Genomic DNA, 25,619 nt, shown 5'->3' on the forward strand with positions numbered 1-25,619 from the left:
TTAACTGTTTCACAATGATTTCTTGAATTCATTCCCTGATACATACCGTACAGCTTTCTTTACGGACAATAACAGGCTGGCTCCAAAAGTGATGTAAAACACTAAGTTAGGGCGCCTGGGTGGCTCAGTTGGTTAAGCGACTGCCTTCGGCTCGGGTCATGATCCTGGAGTCCCAGGATCGAGTCCCGCATCAGGCTCCCTGCTCAGCAGGGAGCCTGCTTCTCCCTCTGACCCTCCCCCTCTCATGTGCTCTCTGTCTCTCTCATTCTCTCTGTCTCAAATAAATAAATAAAATCTTTAAAATAAATAAATAAATAAATAAATAAAACACTAAGTTAAACACCCATTGAAAATCAATACAGCTCTTTCTCAACCATGTGAATCATATGCAAACAACTGAATCCCTGTCATTATATTTTTCTCTTGTCCTTTACTTACCTTCATTACTTCATTACTTAAGGGTTTATGAAAACCAATGTGTATATTTGGACCCCATTCCATTATCTGTATTTTCTTATGCCTAGGGAAACACTGCTTTACTTTTTTTTATTATTATGTTAATCACCATACATTAGATCATTAGTTTTTGATGTAGTGTTCCATGATTCATTGTTTACATATAACACCCAGTGCTCCATGCCCTCTTTAATACCCATCACCAGGCTAACCCATCCTCCCACCCCCCTCCCCTCTAGAACCCTCAGTTTGTTTTCCAGAGTCCATAGTCTTTCATGGTTCATCTCCCCCTCTGATTGCTTTACTTTTAAATTCACATTAGGTTATAGTACTAAGTACAAGAGCTTCAGCATATTCTTGCACTGAAATATTTTTCATCTAATGTGCTTTGAGGCACCTTTTCTTTTAGGGTACAATATATTCAGATGCATGCAATGATTTCCCTTTTCATGTAGGAATATAGCTCAAATGTCCTCACAGCTGTCCTTTCACTGATTTATTAATTTTATTCTTTATTTTTTAGCTATACATGTATATTTACATATATGTAGCCAACTATATTTGTCATCTTCTAAAATACAATTACTTCATATAAGAGAATTGTTTTCAAGCAGATAATGAATATGGAAAATATTATTATAAAGGTGGAGAAAATAAATCAGTCACTAATGTCATAGAGTTAATGCATTTAAATTTATTTATTTCCTTACTATAACTACATAGTTCTAAAATATTAAATAATTTAGTAATATAATAATTAATACTTCCAGAATAGCAAAAGAGCTTGTATTAAAGTAACAGATATAAACTTAACATAAATTATAAAAATGAACTGCTTGAGTGAGTAAATGCAAGCAGAAAATGGATAGTGTCCAATCTTTGAAAGAATGGAATTAAACTGTGAGGTCCATATTTATCCATTTTATGAATTTAGAACACACCCACATCCATTTGGTACATGGATGATAAGCTCAGGCAGAAAGCAGGAGTCTCACTTGTGGGACAATTTAGAGATCTGAGTATGCAGCTGGGAGAACCTCTGCCAAGTGAGAAGAGAAATGTATGCAGCCCCATCAGGGAAATCCCCAATAATCTCCATATGTCCTCTTAAATTATTTCCTAATCTATATGAGCCTGCAAACTCAAAGCAGCCCAGTGGGGAGAAATTGCTGCAAGGCTGAAAACTTTGAAAAATTCAAGTAGTACCTAGTGTGGAAGAAAACAAGTTTGGAGTTCAAGACCAGCACAGTTTATTAAATACCTCACATTTTACCACCCAGACAGATATGTCTTAGGAGTAAATACTATGCCCCAGGAGCTGACTAAGGGCTATATCCTTGTATTGCGGCAACACTGAAATAGACCAACCTTAAAAAAAAAAAAAAAAAACTTAAAATGAAGACCTCACAGAATTATAGTATTCCACCAGGAACATAACTTCTGTTTTATATTCTTTTATGAGATAGTCAGCTAAATATAGCCATAAGAGGAGACAGAGGATAGGTTTAGGAAAAAACAAAGTTTATTATACTCACAAGTCCTAGAGACAGAGGCAGAAATAGGAATGAGGGGAAGGTTGAGGGGCCAGATAGAAGAGGTATGGCTCTGGTTGGTTAGTTTGCAGATCAAAGACAGGCTTCTGGCTGGGCTCTTTGCTATCTCTAAGATTTAGTAGTCTCTCCTCAGCCAGAAGGTTTTGTAAGATATCAAACCATCATAATAAACGGAAAATGAAAAATATTTACAACAGAACTTTTATTAGAAGAAGAATCTATATTATTCAGAGGCAAATGCCAGAATCTATAAATCTCTACAATGTGCTGTTGGTGATGTTTAGTGTAGAGTAAAACTTACTGGACATGAAAAGAAGCAGAAAATATGAGCCACAGTCAGGGGAAAAGAGCTATCAAAAGAAACAGACCTAAAGATAAATAGTACACTAAAATAAATAAGATAAACATAACTTTTCAATGATTATGAAATACAAGTTAAAGAATCTAAAGAAAAGTTATATATATATAATTGCTTAAGAGTTGTCAAGTTTCAGAATAGAGGTATATCTAAGTTTCTAAAAAAGTACCAAATGTGAATCCAAGAATTAAAATTATAATATTCATGAAAACTGGAGAAAAATAATAACAGAATGAGAAATGAATAAGAAGAAATAAATGGACTTAAAGATAGGTTAATAAAAATTATCAGAAATAAATATCTTAAAAATAAGAATAGAAAATTAAAGACTCAATGACCTGTGGGGTAGTATCATGTGATCAAACAAGAAGAAAGAGAAAGTTTAAGGCAGAAGACCAATTTGAAAAATTATAGATAGCAATCTTCCAAATGTTATTAAAGACATGAAGCCACAGAACCAAGAAGCTCAGCTAACATCAAGAATGACAAATACACAGAAAACTGTAATTTAAAAAAAAAAACCTGCTAAAACCAACATTAAAAAGAAAAATTTGAAAGCAACTGGAAAAAGGATGGAGAAGAACATATATAACACATAGATAATGCCAACACAGAGACAGAACTAATACTGTCAGCAGACTTTTCATCAAAAACAATGGGGCCAAGAAATAGTCCAAGATGGTGGAGGAGTAGGAGACTTTAGTTTTATCTGGTCCCAGGAATTCAACTAGAAGCTATCAAATCATTCTGAACACCTGTGAACTCAAACAGACATCTAAGAAAATAGCTTCAATTCTACAAATAGAGAAGCAACCACTTTCTGCAAGAATGACAAGATGGAAAAACTCACCTCAAAAAAGAAAACAAGAGGCATTACTGACTGCCAGGGACCTAACCAGTATGGATAGAAGTATGATGTCAGAACTAGAGTTCAGAATAATGATTATAAAGATACTAACTGGGCTTGAAAAAAGCATAGAAGATACTAGAGAATCCCTTTTTGGAGAAACAAAAGAACCAAAATTTAATCAAGTCAAAATAAAAAAGGCTATTAATGAGATGCAATCAAAAATGGAGGCTCTAACTGCTAGGATAAATGAGGCAAAGAGAGAGAACTAGTGATGTAGAAGAGAGAATAATGGAGAATAAAGAAGCTGAGAAAAAAAAAAGAGATAAACAGCTACTGGCTCACAGGGAGAGAATTTCAGAGAATGTGATAAAGTGAAACAACAATAGAATAAGCGAGAACCCAGAAGAAGAGGAAAGGGGGGGAGCAGAAGGTATATTGGAGCAAATTATAGCAGAGAACTTCCCTAATCTGGGGAAGGAAACAGGTATTCAAGTACAGGAGGCACAGAGAACCCCCCTCAAAATCAATAAAAATAGCTTGACACCTCAACATACAATAGTGAAACTGGCAGCTCTCAGACAAAGAGAAAATCCTGAAAGCAGCTCTGGACAGGAGGTCCATAACCTACAAGGGTAGAAATATTAGACTAGCAGCAGACCTATCCACAGAGACCTGGCAGGCCAGAAAGGACTGGCATGATATATTCAGAGCACTAAATGAGAAAAATATGCAGCCAAGAATACTTGATCCAGCAAGAATGTCATTCAAAATAGAAGGACAGATAAAAAACTTCCAAGACAAACAGAAACTAAAAGAATTTGTGTCACCAAACCAGCCCTACAAGAAATATTAAAGGGAATCCTTTAAGTGAAGAGAGAGCCCTAAAGTAACATGGACCATAAAGGAACAGAGACAATATACAGAAACAGTGACTTTACAAGTAATACAGTGGCAGTAAATTCATATCATTCTTTTTTTTTCCCCCACCTACAGGAAACCCACTTTATTTTTTGCTTGCTTTTTTGTTTTTGTTTTTGTTTTTGTTTTTTTATTTAATTAACATATAATGTATTATTTGTTTCAGGGGTACAGGTCTGTTAAATTCATATCTTCCAATAGTTACTCTGAATGTAAATGGATTAAATGCCCCAATCAAAAGACACAGGGTAGGGGCGCCTGGGTGACTCAGTTGGTTAAGTGACTGCCTTTGGCTCAGGTCATGATCCTGGAGTCCCAGGATTGAGTCCCACATCAGGCTCCCTGCTCGGAGGGGAGTCTGCTTCTCCCTCTGACTGCCCCCCTAATGCTCTCTCTCTCTCATTCTCTCTCTCTCTCTCAAATAAATAAATAAAATCTTAAAAAAAAAAAGACATAGGGTATCATATTGGATAAAAAAGTAAGACCCATCCATATGCTATATGCAAGAGACTCATTTTAGACCCAAAGACACCTCCAGATTGAAAGTGAGGGGGTGGAAAACCATTTGTCATGCTAATGGATATCAAAAGAAAGCTGGGTTGGCAACACTTGTATCAGACAAATTAGATTAAAACCGAAGACTTAAGAAGAGATGAGGAAGGACACTATATCATAATCAAAGGGTCTATCTAACAAGAAGATCTAACAACTGTAAATATCTATGCCCCTAAGATGGGACCAGCCAATTATATAAGCCAATTAATAACATAATTAAAGAAACACATCAATAATAATACAATAATAGTAGGGAACCTTAACACCCCACTCACGGTAATGGACAGATCATCTAAGCAGAAGATCAACAAGGAAACAAGGCGTTTGAATGACACACTGGACCAGATGGACTTCACAGGTATATTCAGAGCATTCCACCCTAGAGCAACAGAATACACATTCTTCTGGAGTGCACATGGAACATTCTCCAGAACAGATCACTTACTAGGTCACAAATCACATCTCAACCAGTACCAAAAGATTAGGATAATTCCCTGCATATTTTCAGACCACAATGTTTTGAAACTGGAACTCAATCACAAGAGGAAATTTGAAAAGAACTCAAGTACATGGAGGCCAAAGAGCATCCTACTAAAGAATGACTGGGTTGGGGTGCCTGGGTGGCTCAAATGGTTAAGCATCTGCCTTCAGCTCAGGTCGTGATCCCAGGGTCCTGGGATTGAGCCCCATATCAGGCTCCTGGCTCAGTGGGGAGCCTGCTTCTCTCTCTCCCCCTGCCTCTCCCGCTGCCCATGCTCTCTCTCTCTCTGTATCACTGTGTCTCAAATGAATAAATAAAATCTTTTAAAAAAATGAATGGGTCAACCAGAAAATTAAAGAAGAATTTTAAAAATTCGTGGAAACAAATGAAAATGAAAACACAATTGTTCAAAATCTTTGGGATGCAGCAAAGGCAGTACTAAGAGACAAGTATATAGTAATATAAGTCTTTCTCATGAAACAAGAAAGTTCTCAAATACACAACCTAACCTTACACCTAAAGGAGCTAGAGAAAGAAGAGCAAATAAAGCCTAAACCCAGCAGGAGAAGAGAATTATTAAGGTTAGAGCAAAAATCAATGAAATAGAAACTAAAAGAGCAATAGAATAGATCAATGAAACTAGGAGCTCATTCTTTGAAAGAATTAATAAGATTGATAAACCCCTGGCCAGACTTATCAAAAAGAAAAGAGAAAGGACCCAAATAAGTAAAATCATGAATGAAAGAGGAGAGATCACAACCAACACCAAAGAAATACAAACAATTATAAGAACATATTATGAGCAACTATATCCCCACACATTAGGCAATCTGGAAGAAATGGATGATTCCTAGAAATGTATAAACCAGCAAAACTGAACCAGGAAGAAATAGAAAACCTGAACAGATCCATAACCAGCAAGGAAATTGAAGCAGTAATCAAAAATCTCCCAACAAACAAGAGCTCAGGGCCAGATGGCTTCCCAGGGGAATTCTACCAAACATTTCAAGAAAAATTAATACCTATTCTTCCAAAGCTGTTTCAAAAAATCCAAATGGAAGGAAAACTTCCAAACTCTTTCTATGAGGCAGTATTACCTTGATCCCAAAACCAAAGACCCACACCAAAAAGGAGAATTACAGGCCAATATTCCTGATGAACATCCTGATGAACATGAATGTAAAAATTCTCTCCAAGGAGGAACACACCTCAATATCATAAAAGCCATATACAAAAATCCCACAGTGAATAAATCATTCTCAATGGGGAAAAAATAAGAGCTTTTCCCCTAAGATCAGGAACATGGTAGGGATGTCCACTCTCACCATTGTTGTTCAACATAGTACTAGAAGTCCTAGCCTCAGCAATCAGACAACAAAAAGAAATAAAATGCATCTGAACTGTCAAAGAAGAAGTCAAACTCTGACCCTTCACAGATGACATGATACTCTATGTGGAAAACCCAAAAGACTCCACCCCCAAATTGCTAGAACTCATACAGGAATTCAGCAAAATGGCAGGATATAAAATCAATGCACAGAAATCAGTAGCATTTCTATACACTAACAATAAGACAGAAGAAGAAGAAATTAAGGAGTCAATCCCATTTACAATTGCACTAAAAGCCATAAAATACCTAGGAATAAACCTAACCAAAGAGGCAAGAAAACTATAGAACTATACTCAGAAAACTATAGAACACTCATGAAAGAAACTTAGAAAGACACAAAGAAATGGAAAAGCATGCTCTTGGATTGGAAGAACAAATATTGTTAAAATGCCTATGCTAGGGGCGCCTGGGTGGCTCAGTCGTTAAGCGTCTGCCTTTGGCTCAGGTCATGATCCCAGGGTCCTGGGATCGAGCCCTGCATCGGGCTCCCTGCTCAGTGGGAAGCCTGCATCTCCCTCTCCCACTCCCAGGGCCCTTGCTCAGTGGGAAGCCTGTTTCCCCCTGCTTGTATTCCCTCTCTCACTGTGTCTCTCTCGGTCAAATAAATAAATAAAATCTTAAAAAAAAAATGTCTATGCTACCTAGAGGAATCTATACATTCAAGGCAATCCCTCTCACCTATACACCATGTGTTCTGTACCACTACTCACCAGTGAAACTCAAAAGAGAAATACATTAAGTATCATATTACTGTACCATTGAAAAGAATAAAATCTTGCCATTTGCAATGATATGGATGGAACTAGAGGTATTATGCTAAGCGAAATAAGTCAGAGAAAGATAAATACTATATGATTTTACTTATATGGGGAATTTAAGAAACAAAAAGATGAAAATAGGGGAAGGGAAGGAAAATAAAATATAAACAGAGAGAGAGGCAAACCATAAAAGGCTCTTAAATATAGGGAAAAAGCTGAGGGTTGCTAGAGGGGAGGAGGATGAGGGGATGGGGTAACTGGGTGAAGGGCATTAAGGAGGACATTGGATGTGATGAGCACTAGGTGTTATATACAACTAATGAGTCACTGAACTCTACCCTGAAACTAATAATACACTATATGTTAACTAACTTGAATTTTTTTAAAAAAGAATATATTAGGTTTCTATTACACATGCTGAGGGTGTAAAATATTTCTAAAGTAAGAAAAAATACATAAATAATGCAATATCTATATAAATTATATATCAAATGAAATCTTGTATCAAATAAAAAGTAGCTTCTATGATAAAAAATAAATTTAAAAACCCTGCCATTTCCATGTTTTTTAATGATTAGGATCAACAAGATCTTCTATACATTACTGCAAGAATATTAAAATGGTACTTTGGGAAATTCTTTGGCAACTGATTCCACACATAGGTAGATTTTTTTTTTTAATTTTTTATTCTTATGTTAATCCCCATACATTACATCATTAGTTTTAGATGAAGTGTTCCATGATTCATTGTTTGTGCATAACACCCAGTGCTCCATGCAGAATGTGCCCTCCTCAATACCCACCACCAGGCTAACCCATCCTCCCACCCCCCTCCCCTCTAGAACCCTGTTTGTCTTTCAGAGTCCATCGTCTCTCATGGTTCGTCTCCCCCTCCGATTTCCCCCGCTTCATTCTTCCCCTCCCGCTACCTTCTTCTTCTTCTTCTTCTTTTTTTTTTTTCTCAACATATATTGCATTATTTGTTTCAGAGGTACAGATCTGAGATTCAACAGTCTTGCACAATTCACAGCGCTTACCAGAGCACATTCCACACATAGGTAGATTTTTAAGAAAAATAAGTATGTCTATACATCAAGAGCTATAGACTAGATTGCCCATAGCAGAAAATGTTGAAACTAGGAGAATAGATGAATATTTTTTTGCTATATTTATCCAATGGAAACTACTTGGCAATAAAAAGGAGGACCTATTGCCACATGCAACAGCTTGGATGGAAATCACAGACATTTTCTTGAGAGAAAAATGTCTGAAGCAAAGATGTTAATAGAGTATAATTCCACTCATATGAAGTTAGAAAACAGTGAAAATTAATCATGCTCTATAAGTTCAGAACACTAGTTATACCTTTGGAGATGAGTAGTATATTAACTCGAAGGTATCACAACAGGGTTGCTTATGGGGTGCTGGAAATTTTCTGTCTTGATCCGGGTGGTGGCTTATATGGGTTATATGTGAGTTACATATATAAACATGTAAAAAATTAAGTGTCAGAAAAAAAATCAACTGTAATCATCTAAGTTGTGAAATTGTGCTTCATTGATTTTGTTGAAAATGCTTTGTGTCTGGGCGCCTGGGTGCTCAGTTGGTTAGGCGACTGCCTTCGTCTCAGGTCATGATCCTGGAGTCTCGGGATCGAGTCCCGCATCGGGCTCCCTGCTCAGCAGGGAGTCTGCTTCTCCCTCTGATCCTCCCCCATCTCATGCTCTCTCTCTCTGTCTCATTCTCTCTCTCAAATAAATAAATAAAATCTTTTTAAAAAAAAAAAAAGAAAAGAAAATGCTTTGTGTCAATAAACCTAAGTTCCCAACTCTTTTGCTAATGAAGCAATGAAATAATTAATAGTAAGTGAAATTAAAGTAAAACACTAGCAGCTTTGTTGATATGCATTTGATACTTGAAGAAACTATTTGAAAACTGCATTCTGTCACATAGTGTTTACAAACTCTAATAAGAATCATCTCACTATGTTGTTTCCTACGTAACAACACAAAATTGAGAAGCAACACCATATTTTTAAGCTATAGCACTGTTTTTAGTATAATGATAAGAAGAAATTAAAAGGAGATAACACTTGATCAAGTGATCAGTTCAAAGTGTCCGAATGGCAGAAATCAGCTGGGCAATGAACTTTAGCCAAGAATGACAAGTGAATAAAAATGTCCTCCAGACTCCTGGCTGACTCAGTCAGTAGAGCATGCAACTCTTGATCTTAGGGTTGTGAGTTTGAGCCCCATGTTGGGTGTAGAGGTAACTTAACGTCTTTAAAAAAAAAGTTACAATGAAATTTTACTCTTTCTATAAGTAATTTTGTAAAGAATTTAAATATTAATCATTTTCCAAATAACTGATAGTATTTAAAATGGAGTTGTCACTTTTTGAAATCCAAAAAAAAAAAACTCTTGAAAAAAATATTTCCTTTTCTGGTATCATTGCTTATGTAACCAGCTTGGGTCGGTCATAAATATGGACTATAGTTAACTTTTAAAAGTAGCACAAGGTGTTTTCAGAGTTAATTGCATAAAATGTAAAGAGCAGTTACCCAGAATCTTGGTGAAGGACATCAGAAATATATCAATATTGTCAATTGTGCTATTAAAATTAAGTAAGCCATCCTTATTAATTGATTAATTTTTAAGGTATGGCAAAGGAAAGGATATGGAATTATGCATGAAGGTAAAAAGGTTCTTCAAAGGATATTGTTTTAGAAACTTGTACACATTATTTGGTATTTTTATAGTTTTTTTTAATTTAATGAAAACAGTAAAATATTCAAAGTGGAAATTTTTTCTTATTTTTATGTTTTTTTAAATAAAGCTTTTTTTATGGGATAATTTTAGATTTAAAGAAAAACTGCAGTGATCATTTAGATGAAGTCTTTGAAAAGTTAATGTAAAAATAAGTGAAGGAATTATGATTAGGATTATTACATAAACATTGAATAAATATAATTTTTGTAAAATAAGTATGTTTACAACAAATTTTTAGTTTCTCTGTATTAGACAGATGAGACTTAAGTATATGAAATAGAAAATAGATGGCTGTCATTTACATAGATAGGATTTTTAAGTAGAAAAATGAAAAAAATCACCCAGTGATTCATTCAAACATAAAATATTAAATAAAATATTACAATGAACAATTATACATTTCAAAGTAGATTATATTGCTCAATTTTGGTAGGATTAGTTGATTGAACAAAAGATCAAATAAAATTTAATTAGTATAATCAAAATTCATTGAGGACCCATAACCTCTGTTTCTGAGAGAAGGTAAATTCCTCATTAAAGCATTTCTAACTGCATTTTTTCTTGAAAATAGTGTTCAGGAGGTAATTCAGCTATAGCTGTGGTAATAAAGTTGATCAGAAATAAACAACAGAATAGATTTTATACTAGACAGAGAACCAAATATCATTCTTAATTAATTAATTCAGATATTATTGTTCTGATGGAAGTATTTCTTCCTTTGGAACTAAGAACTTCAGACCAGCAAACCATAAGGCCACAGGTTCAGGAAAAAAAGAAAAATTGCTAATGGATCAGTAGGGGTAATATGAACAGTGTCATTCCCATTTCTACCCCTTGACTCTTGGACCTGCCAATCCTGGTCAAGACAAAGACACCACCATATATTGGATGCTGACTTGGAGCATCTACAGCCTGGAGAATCTTGCCACAGCTCACTGAAACAGTTTTCAAAAAGCCATGCCACTGGTCTATCAATTCAACTGCTTCAGGGTGCTGAGGAACATGAATAGACTAGTGAATTCCAAACGTGTAGGCCTACTGTTGCATTTCATTTACAGTGAACTGAGTTCCTTAATCAGAAACAATGCTGTGTGGATTACCATGATAGTGGATAAGTTCACAGATGGTTGTTTTGGCAGAAGCATTGTGTGTAGTGAAGGCCTATCCACACCCAGGTGGTCTATCCCAGTAAGAACAAATGGAAGTGTCCAATGTAATCACCCCACCAGCAGATAGCTGGCTGATCACCCCCAGAGACTGTCATGTCAGGAAATCAAGTTGGTCTCTGCTGCTAGCCGAATGGGTACTCAGCAGTACCTGCAGTCAGATAGGCCTTGGTGAGTGGAAGTCCATGTTTCTGACCCCTGCATAACTCCATTCCTGTCCCCATGGCCCTTTTGTTCATGAACCCATTGGGAAATGACAGGAGGGACTGGGGAAAGAGTCTGACTGGTATCCACAAAACAGATCACCCTGTCTACCTGATTTTTTAAATCTGAATCTGGTGATTCAGATGTGTCCTGAGCATTCACATAAGACATAAATATCCTCACATTTTTAGCTCACTCAGAGATCCAGCCACATATCTCTTCCCTTGACCTCACTGTCACCAATTTTCCAATCATGTTCCTTCTAAGTCCCTACACACATACACACACACACACACACACACACAGTGACAGAGATACAGAGAGACAGACGGACAGACATAGAGAGATTATTTTCATGAATTAGCTCACATGACTGTGAGGCTGGCAAGTCTGAAATCTGCAGGGCAGGTGGCAGACCGGAAATCCAAGAAGGGCATATGGTGGAGTCTTGAGGTTGAAAGCAGTCTGGAGACAGAGTTCCTTCTCCCATGAAGGATTTTATCTTTTCTCTTAAGGCCTTCACCATATTGTATGAAGTACATCTACATGCTGGAAGGTAATTTTCTTTATTTAAAGTCTGGACTTAAATATTAATCATATCTTAAAAACATTTTCACAGAAACACCTAGACTGGTAATTTGACAAAACACCTGGGTACAATAATCTAGCGAAGTTGACACAAAATGAATCACCATGGTGATGAACTTGGATATTTCACTGAGGACATTCCCAACCAAATGATGGAGAGAAAAAAAAAAGATGGAAAATTCGCCTGATTTCTTCTTGCTGCTTATAGTAAGATGCAACTGAGAAGAGATAAATTGAAGAATGAACTGTTGGGCAAGAAGGAACCGGCACTAGATGATTTGAAAACTCTCAGCCTGTCCAGATAGTGTACTCACAAACAGAGCCAAGGGTGAGGCTAGACAATCATTTGCTAAAAACGTTAAGCAAGTGGCTCATGGATCCAAATGAAATCATCTCAGCCTAAGCCAGAAATAGAGATGCTGTTATCTAGGAAATACCTGTAATGTCCCATCTTGTCTGAAAGCTTGTACCCTATTAAGGCACTAGGGACTGACGAGACTTTTGATAATGTTATACTAGCAGAAATGCTTCCAGACTGAACTGAAAGGGACAGGGACCATACAAAATGAAGAAAGGATGTCTCCAAGGGTAGAGCTGTGGACAGAAAGGCTTGGGCCACTAGGATTTTACATATAGTAATAAAACATATGACTAACAGAAGTCAGCTGATAGAAACAAAAATCTAATCTTTAACAAACAGTAAAATGTTGGGGAATAAACAGGGAAGGATCGTTTGAAGTATTCCACAGATGACTAAAAATAAACTACTATTGCTTCCTGCCCCCAAATTAAACAAAACGCACAATGCTCATCAGGTCATTTGAATTTTGTTGAACACATGTTCATATCTGGAAATATTGCTAGCTCCTATCCATATACTTGTCTGAAAGAAAGTCATATTTGAAAGAGGACTAGAACTTCATCAGCCTGTGAATTCCATAGTATCATATTTGATAAAGCCTTCATCTGTCATTCTTTGGAAACTAAAAAGTCTGTAAATCCTTTTAGGGCAATTATTGAGGAAAAAGGCAGAATGAGGTTGTGAGTTGGATGCTTCTTGCTTCATTTATGAAAGACATCAAAGGGAGAAGAGAAAGAAACTCAGGCTAGAGATGGCCAGTTTATATGGAGTTTGGGGAGGAATATAGCTTTGAAAAGTGAATTGAACACTGTCTCTGGTCTTCAGTCTAAATTGACTGAAGGCCTAACAATATGTAGTAGACACATAGGGTTGAAAAAGCCAACTGTTCCCGTATTCTGAACCGATATTAAAACTTGCATGGCTTATTATACACATTTATTTGCTTCCTAAGTTTGGATGGTAAGAGTGATCATGGCTGTGGCCCATGTGATAGGTACATGTTTATCTCCTGGATAGCATGTCACTAGAGTTTAGATACTGAGGAATTTCCTAGAAATCTATGCAAATCCATTAAGTTTCTTATCAACCAGCAATCAACAAACAATTGATGATATAAAATGAGATAATATGTTTAATGTATGATGATTAAATGTTATAATCAAAGATTCATAATGTCAATTATCATATGTAACAGACATATAAAACTCAAACCTCTATGGCCAGAGTTCAATTCTCCTCCCTAACAGCATGTTTATTATTAACCTTCTTTTATTAATTATCCCTATCCTACTTGCCATAGCATTTCTTACACTAATTGAATGAAACGTTTTAGGTTATCTACAACTCCATAAAACCAAACATCATCAACCCTTAGGGCCTGTGACAACCTGTCATTGATGCTGTCAAATTATTCATTAAAAACCACTATGACTAGTATGTCATCAATACCCAGATTTATTATTGCACCAATCCTAGCCCTCACTTTAGCCCTAACAATATGAATTCCATTACTGTTGGGGAAGGTCATCAGAAGATGTGACCATTGGTTGACCAGTGAGCTGGACCCCAGCACTTAGAGGCTCCACATCCCCTCTCCTGTCCTTGGAATGTAGGTTTCTACTTGCCTTTTTCATCACCAGAGGCTTCTCCAAAGGCAGCATAGCCTTGAGATAATGATGAGAACACCTACACAGTATACATGACTGAACCCAGTTTGGGCCTCTTTATAAACTTTTAAGATTTGGCAGGCAGGTGCGGGGATCTATTCATCTTGTAGCCCCACAAGACAAGTCTCATATGTAAGTTCCTTTGCTTATTAAAACTGCCATCTACCAATCTGGAGTGGCCTGACTCTTCAGTCTTTCCCCGCCCTCCAAGTACAGGGGCCAGTTTCAGAGGAGCCCAGGGAAGCTGATGAGGAGCTTGTCAACCAGCAATCAGTGAGTCAGCCAGGAGACTGAAGAAATGGGCCTTGGGAATGAGACACCCATGGGAGGAAAACTCAAGTTGGCCATCAACCTCTATGTGGGGAGGGGTGACCCATATGTCAGATGCCTGTGGATCACCGCATGAGTACGAGGATGCCCCAAAAATGCCAGCCAGTCTCATGCATTTGTTGGAGGAACCACACAGAGCTCACTGTGGCAGACAAGGGAAGTGAACAGTAGCTGCAGCGAGCTGGCCTCTACTGTGGCCACTTTGGCTGGAGGCTGAAGCTCAAGTTTGAAAGTTAGAGGAAGAGCTGAGATTAGAGAAGGAAGTGGTTGTGTCCACTACTCTGCGAGCTTCGGGGCTGGCAGAGCAGATGGCAGACCAGGATCATAAGTTAGAGGCTTCAGCGCGCAGTTCTGCAAAGGTAGAAGGGTCCAAAATGCCTCAGATTAAGATCCAGGCACTTGTGACAGAGCCTGATTAGGACGCCAAGAGCTAGCAATCCCTGGGAAAGTGATGAGAATGAAGAAGAGGATGTTGTGTTGATTGAAATGCTCAATGACTTCTGACCCCTAATACAAAGGAAAATTTTAAATAGTTATTGCCCCATAACTCCTAGGAGAAAACTTGCATTCTTTCTCTGTCCCCTGAAGTTGCAAATCTTATCATGTCTTTGAAGTGTATCCTGGTTACCCAGAAGATAACCAAAATACTGCCCACAGAGACTGACAAAAGCATGGGGTGTGGGAGGGCTTTATAAAATACAGACTGCCGTAGGATTTCCCTTGCCCCAAATCCAGTCTCCAGCCTCCACAAGATCACGAGTAAGAGTCACAAGCCATGTGAGTGGATGCCAGACTCACATCTAGAGTCTGGGAATAAAAGCTGAATGGATATAGAAAGTTGCAGAAGGTTTGTGGAAAAAGAACATTGAGAAAGGAATTTTATGTGTAGTCAAGCTATAACTGGAATGAATTTATGTAATTTAAACAGAAAAAAAGGGGAGAGTTTTAATATCAAAAGTACACTGGTGTAAAATTAAAATTTGGTTTTCTTTTCTCTTAAAAGAAAAAAGTTTTCTTAGATTATTGACCTGTTCTTCATAAAAAATTGTAAGCAAAGATCTCTTCTTTACCTTTAATGTAATCTGCCTAGAAAACACTGTGTTTTGTCTTTATCAGGTTTTGATTACTTAAGAAAACCAGGTCTTCTCTATTAAAAGAGCTAAGATTTTTTACAAATATGTAACTTTTCATGCATGTTAAATTTCATGGGAAGTATTACCAAATACAAAGTGATGCTAAACATTTTTTAGGATATATTTTGATGAAATGTTTAAAATCTCCTATGTCCTGGTATAATGGTATCAGTCATAATTTCAAAATCTGTCACAAAAATAACCAAATTCTTCTGTCAATTGCATTATAATGAACTCTTGTCACATCTTTAATCATGGCCATTTTAAGTCTTTTGTCATTTGAAGACAATTACTGTTTTACTGTTCTTGCTTTGGCAAAGTGTTGCTGCAGAAGTGCTTCATCTTCAAGGAAATTCATGGAAAAGACTGACAAGTTTTTGATAACTGAGATCAATTTGACTTCATGTGGGAGGGACAATAATAAACCTTTCAAATGCTTCCCCAAGGCTATCTGCATAGCCCCACCACTGGCTGGAGACCTGCCCCTGTTCTCCTTTCCCACATTGATAAAATGGGCCTATTACATTGGTGATATAATGTTAACAGGTGAAAATTTGCCTCTGCTGCTAGGATGAACATCTGCAAGGGAGAAGGTGGGCAATAAACCTACAAAAAATCCAAGGCCCAGGTTCCACCATCTGGTTTGGGGAGTCATCTGGTCAGTAAGATGCATGTTGTCCCCAAAGCTGTGATTGATAAAGTACAAGGTCATCCAAACCTTAAGAATGTGAAAAGGATTCAAACCTTTGTAGGGATTTTGCAGTTTGGGAGGACTTCTATCCCCCCTCCCCCCTGCCCCGGCATGCTGCCTCCATCCCTTATATGGCCTGGTAAAGAAAGGGCATTTATGGGACTGGGGATCAGAGCAGCAAGCCACCTTTGAGAAAGCAAAAATACTAGTGAGGCAGATTAAAGCTCTGGACATCTCCTAAGCAGGGCTAGATGTGTTTAAGTTAGATGTGTCTAGACACTCTGGAAGATATGGGTCAGGCACTGTGGCAGAGACAACAGAGGGGGAGAGTACACCCAGGATTTTGGTCCCAGCTCCGGAAGAGGGCAGAAGCCCAATATACCCGCATAGAGCAACAGCTTCTAGTGATGTACACAGAGCTCCTCAAGGTAGGACCTCTACACAGCAGCCAATACAGCAACCAGTGGGCTGAGCTTAGAGCAGTTTGGCTGGTGATTACTCATGAGCCTTGGTCATTAACCCTTTGTACTGACCACTGGGCTGTTCTAAAGAGATTAATCCTATGGCTTGGACAATGAGAAACTGAGGGATGGATAATCATAAAATAAGCCCATGGGGGGTCAGGATATGTGGAAAGACATCTGGGGACATCTGCAAGAGGCTGAAGCAGCCCTCCTTGTTTTCCGCGTCCCAGCTCATGAGGCACTGACGCTTCCAATCAGGAAGCTGATGTCCTACTGCAGGTGTCAGGCACGAGCTACTGACCCTTCAGTAGGTACAGCAGGTTGGGTGCCTAGAAAGAATGGCCACCATAGTGCCTCAATAAAATGGCATATTGCTAAGGATGCCAGATGGCCCTTAAAGTACTTGGTTAGTACAGTAAAAGCATGGCCTGTGTGTTCTAAACAGCACCCAAAGCAACTGCTGAAGGAACCTGAAGCCATCCACCAGAGTTCCAACCAGTGAGGGATTGTCAAATTGGTTCTATTGGCCCCTCCCTCTGAGTGAGAGTTCTAAATATGCCTTGGTTTGTGTAGATACTGCATCTGGCCTAACCCAAGCTTTCCCCTGCTGTCATATAAATCAGGCTGCCACCATTAGGGGATTAGAGAAGGTGGGTACCATGTATAGATACCCTTGTGGAAAAGATAGTGACCGGAGGTCACATTTCAAAAGCCATGATGTGTAAGACCGGGCAACAGAACATGACATTGAGTGAAGGTTCCATCTCCCCTTTAATCCACAAACAGCAATGTTAGTAGAAAGAAAAAATGGAGTATTAAAACAGCAGATTAAATTATTAACAAGTAAAACCACCTTGGCTGGGTGGACTCAAATACTGTCCTTGGCTTTAATACATTTGAATGACCAATCAGTAGGGCCCATGGCCCCATATGCCAGGATGGGGACCCCTGCCAAGACACTCAATACTGTAAAGTATGGAAGTCGTGGGAAACAGCCATTACTGAGCTACCATATTATGTCATATTCTATAGTAAGGTCAGCTAACTAGGCTATCAGGCTCATACTCCAAAATTGTTGATTTATATCCTTATTGTACTAATAAATCCCCTTATCTTCATCATCATATTACTGGCCATCATCTCAGAAACCATAATTATAATTATAATAATAAGCTCACACTGAATGAGCTTTGAAATAAATATACAAGCCATTATTCCAGTCTTAATTTAAAAATTTAATCCACAAGACATGGAAACATCTACTAATTATTGTTTTAACAAAAGCCACTGCATCAATACTTCTTACAATAGCCATTATTATTAATCTAACATATCCTGGCCAGTGAATAATTACAAAAAATTTTAATCCAACAGCATCTACCTTTATAACAATGGCCCTCATTATAAAACTTGGACTTTCCCCCTTCCACTTTTGAGTACCCACAGTTACACAAGCTATCCCATTAATATCAGGTGTAATTTTATTAACATGATAAACACTTGCATTGATATCAATTTTCATCATCCATTAATCTAATTATATTATTAACCATAGCTATTTTATCAATCATACTAGGAGGATGATGAGGAGTTAATCAAACTCAATCATGAAAAATTATAACTTATTCATCAATTGCTCACATAGGATGAATAACAGCTATTATAATTTGTAACCCGACTATAACAACCCTAACTTTATTAGCTTACATTATAATAAAACATACTATATTTATATTACTTATATATAACTTATCTACCACAATACTATTGCTCTCATAATATGAAATAAAATACCTTGATTACCATATTCATTCTTATTATTATATTAGCATTAGGAGGCCTCCCACCACTTTCAGGATTCTTACCCAAAAGAACAATTATTCAAGAAATAACAGAAAATAATAACATTATTTTGTCAACGTTAATAGCTATCATAGAACTACTTAATCTATATTCCTATATACAATTAATTTACTCCACTATTTCCATCAATGAACAATATAAAACTAAAATGACGATTGGAAAACATGAAACAACCTTTTTATCACCACTAATCATAGTTTCAACATTATTTCTCCCTTTAACACCAATATCATCAGTGCTGGGCTAGGAATTGAGTTAGTATAGACCAAGAGCCTTCAAAATCCTAAGTAAATATAATTTAATTCCTGAAAAATAGGGATTGCAAGACTTGACTCTGCATCAATTAAATGCTAATCAGACACTTTTATTAAGCTAAATCCTTTCTAGACTGGCAGGCTTTCACCCCACAAATTTTTAGTTAATAGCTCAACACCCTAGTCAGCAGGCTTCAGTCTACTCTCCCTCTGTTTAGGGGAGAGAGCCGGAAGGAGTCCAGCAGAATTGAAGCTGCAACCCTCCATGGAAATAATATTATATGACCACCTACCATATTATGAGCCTTAGGTTTTATTTTTGTACTTACAATAGGAGGTCTAACAGGGATTGTTCCGCTAATTCATCCTTGGATGTTGTTCTCCACAATACATCCTATGTAGTAGCACAGTTTTGTTATGTCTTATTGATATGAGTAGTATTTGGCCATTATAGGAGGATTTGTTCACTGATTCCCATTATTCTCATGTTATACACTCAAGTCAACCTGAGTGAAAAATCCACTTCACAATTATATTTGTAGGTGTTTACGTAACTTTCTGTAATACTTTCTTGGCTTTTCAGGAGTACCAAGATATTACTCTGATTACCCAGATGTATATATACAAGAAACACCATATCATGCTAGGTCCTTTTATCTCATTAACAGCAATAACTGAATAATTTTCATAATTTGAGAAAGATTTTCATCTAAATGAGAAGGATCAATAGAATTAACTACTTAATCTTGCATGACTTCATGGAATCCCCGCCCCCCCATATCATACATTTGAAGACACTAATAACCTACTTACATAAACTTAAAATAAGAAAAGAATCCTCCAACTGGTTTCAAGTCAGTATTATAACCACTGTGTCTTTCTCAAATGAGAAATTAGTAAAAATTACATAACTGTCAAAGTCAAATTATAGGTTCAGACCCTTTATATCTCTATGGCATATCTATTCCAGCTGAGTTTTCAAGATGCAACATGACTTATCATAGAAGGACTTTTACATTCTCATGATCATACACTTAATCATTGTTTTCCTAATTAGCTCTTTAGCCCTTTATATCATTTCCCTAATATTAACAACTAAATTAATTCACACAAGCACAATAGATATACAAGAAGTAAAACCAGTCTGAATTATCCTATCAGACATTATCTTAATCTTAATTGCCCTACCATCACTACAAATTCTTTACATAATAAATACAATCAACAACCCTTCCCTGACTATATATTGAAGGTATAAATATACCAATTATGAAGACTTATACTTCAATTGCTATATAATTCTTATATCAGACCTAAGACCAGGAAAATTATGACTACTCAAGGTGACAATTGAGTAGTTTTACCTACAGAAATAAACGAAGTATTCATTTCATCCAAAGACTTCCTACAGTCATGGGCTGTCCCCTCTTTAGGCCTAAAAACAGATGACATCCCCAGACATCTAAATTGAACAGCCAGCATATCTACATGACTGGGCTTATACTATGGACAATGTAGGTCAAACCAGTTTTATACCTATTGCTCTTGAATAGTTCCACTAAAATATTTCCAAAAATGGCCTGCATCTATACTGTCAAGTCATCAAGAAGGTAAATAGCATTAACCTTTTAAGTTAAAGACTTAGAGTTTAAACCTCTTTAATGATATGCCACAACTAGATACATCAACATAATTTATTACCATTATGTCAATAATTATAGTATTATTATATTTCAACAAAAAATTTCAAAACATTTCCATCCTTCAAACCCAGAAGTAAAAACAGTTAAAACATAAGAACATTTCACCCCTTGAAAAACAAAATAAATGCAAATATATTCCCCTCTTTCACTATTCCAACAGATTACCATTATTCTAATTATTAGATTCCCAAGCATTCTGTTTCCCACACCCAATCAGTTAATTTATAACCGTCTAATTTCTACTCAACCATGATTAATTCAACTTATATTTAAACAAATAATATCTATACACAATCATAAAGGACAAATTTGAACCCTAATACTTACATCATTTATTTATCAGCTCAACAAACCTATTAGGCCTTCTACCACACTCATTTACACCTACCACACACCTCTCAATACATTTAGGAATGGCTATCCCTCTATGATGAGCAGGAACAGTAAATACTGACCTCCACTACAAAACAAAAGCATCCTTGGTTTATTCCCTACCCCAAGGAATACCTATTCTACTTATTCCTGTACTAGTTATTGAAATCATTAGCCTGTTTAGTCAACCAATAGTCTGACCATATGATTAACAGCTAACATTACTGCCAGATATCTAATTCACCTAACTGGGCTAGCAACCCTAGCCATTTTATCATATTTATTATTCTTATCCCACTTACTATCTGTAAATTCACAGTAGCCTTAACTCAAGCTTGTGTATTTATTTTACTTACATGATAATACTTAAAGATACTTAAAGATTCACAAATGTATGCATATCAGATGGTAAATCCCAGTCCTCTCTGGGAGCCCTCTCTGTTCTTCTCATAACTTCTGGTCCAGTAATATGATTCCATTTTAACCCAATATTCCTATTATCCTTAGCCAATGTACTAACCATATACCAGTAGTGACAGGACATCATTCAAGAAAGTACATTTCAAGGCCATCACACACCAACTGTCCAAAAAAGACTATGCAATGGAATGATCCTATTTATTATTTCAGAAGTCTTTTTTACTGGTTTCTTCTGAGCTTTTTATCTTTCAAGGTTAGCCCTGAAACCTGAATTAGGTGGTTGTTGACCACTCACCTCTAAATCACCTAGAAGTATCACTTCTTAGTACTTCAGTTCTATTACTTTCTAGAGTCTCCATTACTTGAGCTCAACACAGGCTAAAAGAAGGAAATTGAAAATGTATCTTCCAAGCCCTCTTTGTTACAGTTTTCCTAGGAATTTATTTTACATTACTATAAGCCTCGGAATATTATGAAACATCATTTACCATTTGAGATGGAGTTTATGGCTCACCATTCTTTATAGCCAGGCTTAGGCAGATTGTACGTAATTATCAGTTCTACTTGTGTCATTGTCTGCTTTATACGTCAACTAAAGTTCCATTTTACATCTAATTACCATTTTGTATTTGAAACAGCTGCCTGGTACTACATTTCACAGACCTATGTGTCTCTATCTATTGATGAGGATCTTATTCTCTCAGTATTAAGTAGTAAAATTGACTTCCAATCAATTCGTTTCTGTATAACCTGAAAGGATTAACAAACCTCATACTGACACTATTTACCAATACACTATTAACATCATTACTTATATTTATTGCATTCTGATTTCCTCAACTAAATGACCATTGACTATGCAGAAAAATCAAGCCCATACGAATGTGGATTTGACCCCATAGTATCAACACACCCACCCGTCTCCACACAATTTTTCTTAGTAGCCATTCCATTTCTATCATTTGATCTAGATATTGCCTTCTTCCTACCCCTACCCTGAGCATCCCAAACAACCTAAAATTTATACTTATTATGATGGTAGTTCTGATTTTTTTGTTAGTTCTGATTTTATTACTAGCCATAAATTTAGCTTATGACTTCAAACAGGATTAGAATGAATATGATAATTAAATTAAAGCAGGTAATTTTGGCTCATTAAATTATGATTAATTTCATAACTATCAAATTTTTTAGTTTTTAATATTATTTTAGCATTTGCAGTATCCATTGATCCCACTTATGCATAGAAGGTGTAATATTATCATTATTCATTATAGCAACCGTAATAATGCTAAACATTCACTTTACATTAGCTAGCATAACGCCTATTATCTTATTAGCATTCACAGCCTATGAGGCTGCACTAGGACTGTCATTACCAGTTACACTATCCAATATCTATGGTATTGACTTAGCACAAAATCTTAACCTTCTTCCATGCTAAAAATTATTATTCAAACCATAACACTAATGTCATTAACATGATTATCAAAAAATAACATAATCTGAATTAATATAGCAACTTATAGCCTATTAATCAGCTTTATCAACTTATTCTCCTGAATCAACTTAATGATAATAGCCTTTTCACTAATCTTCTGACTCTCCATCAGCATCTCTGCTAACATTAACAACATGACTTCTCCCATTACTACTTACAGCCAGCCAATGTCATCTGTCCAAAGAATCACTAACCTGAAAAAAATTATATATACAATACTAATTACATTATTTTTTTTATTATGTTCAGTTAGCCACTGTATAGTACATCATTAGTTTTTGATGTAGTGTTCAATGATTCATTAGTTACGTATATTACAAATATTCTTAATTATGACTTTCACTGCTAAAGAATTGGTCCTATTTTACATTTTATTCAAAGCAACATTAGTCCCGACCCTAACATTATTACCAACTAAAGAAATCAGACAGAACGATTAAATGAAAGACTTTATTTCTTATTTTATATATAGTAGGATCACCTCCACTTCTCATCATGTTAATTTTAATCCAAAATCATATAAGTTCATTATATTTTCCAATACTTCAATTTGAAACCAAACAATACTCAGTTCTTGATTCAACATTTTCCTATGACTGGCATGCATATTAGTATTTTTGTAAAAATATATCTTTATGGTTTGCACCGCTGATTACCAAGAGCACATGTAGAAGCCCCAATTGCTGGATCCATAGTATTTGCAGCCATACCACTCAAACTAGGTGGCCATGGTACACTACAAATTAAAATACTAAACCCCTTAACAAATTACATGCCTTACCCTTTCCTTGTATTTTCCTGGTGAGGAACAATTACAACCAGCTTCATCTATTTACATCAAACAGACTTAAAATCACTCATTGCATAGTTCTCTGTCAGCCATGTAGCACTAGGGATTGTAGCCATTCTCACCCATGAAGTTACATAGGAGCTACAGTCCTGATAACTGCCCATGGCCTTACATCATCAGTACTATTTGTCTAGAAAATTCAAACTATGAATTAATTCACAACCAAACTGTAATTCTAGCTCATGAACTGCAGATACTCCTTCCACTAATAGCAGCATGATGACCACTAGCAAGCCTTACCAACTTAGCTTTACCTCCAACATCAATTTAATTGGAAAACTATTCATATTAATACCATCATTCTCGAACATTACTATCATCCTAATAGGAATCAATCTTGTGATTACTGCCCTATATTCCCTTTATATATTAATCACAAAGCAAATAAACATTTTATATCAATAACATTAAGCTATCATTTACACAAGAATATGCCCTCATAACCTTACATTTGTTACCCCTTCCACTTTTATCACTTAATCCTTTTTGGGAACTATAAACCATAGAGTTAACTAAAAACATTAGATTCTGAATCTAACAATAAAAATTTATAGAAGTTATTTTATCAAGAAGTATGCAAGAACCGCTAAGTCATGCCTCCATATATAATAATATGGCTTTTTCAAGCTTTTAACCAATAGACGTATTCCACTGGTCTTAGGAACCAAAAAATGCGTGCAACTCTAAATTAAACTAATAAATCTATTCACCCCTTCTCTACTAACTTTACTATTTATGTTAATTTTACCAATCATAGTAACCACCTCTAATATCTGCGACAATCTATATCCATACTATGTAAAACCTATCATTTCATATGCCTTCATCACCAGCTTAATTCCCACAATATTCATTTACTCATGCCAAGAAATAATCCAAACTGTTACTGAATAAATTCAAACCCTAAAACTACCACTTAGCTTTAAATTAGACTATTTCTCTGTAATATGTATATCAGTAGCACTTTTTGTTACATGGTCAATTATAGAGTTCTCAACATGATATATACATTCAGACTCCAACATTAACCAATTTTTCAAATACCTACTTATATTCTTTATGACTATACTAATCTCAGTCCCTGCAAACAATCTTTTCCAGCTTTTCATCAGATGGGAAGGAGTAGGAATATATCATTTCTATTAATCAGGTGATGCTATGGGCCAAGTTGATGCAAACCCTGCTGCCCTCCAAGCAATCCTATACAACTGTGTTGGAGATACTGGATTATTAGACCAATAGCATGACTTCTGTTTAATTTAAATTCATGAGACTTTCAACTAAGTTTTATATCCAACCTCAATCATGTTAATCATCCTTGAATTGGACTTTTTTTAGCCAAAACTGGCAAATCCACCCAATTTGGCCCTCACCCTTGACTTTCCTCAGCCACAGAAGGCCGGACATCCGTCTCAGCCCTACTTCTTCATTCAAGTACAATAGTTGTAGCAGGTGTCTTCTTACTAATCCATTTCCAGCCAGATAGAAAATAACAAAGCCATTCAAACCCCAACACTGCCTAGAAGCTGTCACCATGCTATTTACAGCAATCTGTTCTCTTACTCAAAATAAGGTTTAAAAAATAGTTGCTTTCTCTACTTGAAGTCAATTAGGCTTAATAATACTGACTATAGGCATTAACCAACTATATTTAGCATTTCTTCACATCCAAAGACATGTGTTCTTCAAAGCTATGCTGTTTTATGTTTTGGGTCCATTATAAAAAACCTAAATGATGAACAAGACATCTGATAAAAAATTTATTTAAATCTGGCAGCAATAGGTAGCATGATGAATAGGTATACCTATAGGAATAGGTAGACTTAATATCACCATTACATTCAGGGTTTTTTAGTGCCAGAATTTTTAAAATGCCAGAATGAACCAATAATATTAATAAAAATAGGATGATTTGATCATGCAAACATTGTAATGGTAAAATATAAAAATGGCTCTATATATTTA

General features: G+C 36.2%; 1 pseudogene; it reads left to right on the forward strand.

Annotated features, from left to right (window-relative positions):
* Window positions 1–11,386: 11,386 nt before the first annotated feature.
* On the forward strand, window positions 11,387–19,625 carry LOC123845699 (cytochrome c oxidase subunit 1-like; annotated as a pseudogene).
* Window positions 19,626–25,619: the final 5,994 nt, after the last annotated feature.

Source organism: Mirounga angustirostris, unplaced genomic scaffold, assembly GCF_029215605.1.
Source record: "Mirounga angustirostris isolate CCGP_5_RB_7025 unplaced genomic scaffold, mMirAng1.0.hap1 SCAF_6, whole genome shotgun sequence".
NCBI classification, from domain to species: domain Eukaryota; kingdom Metazoa; phylum Chordata; class Mammalia; order Carnivora; family Phocidae; genus Mirounga; species Mirounga angustirostris.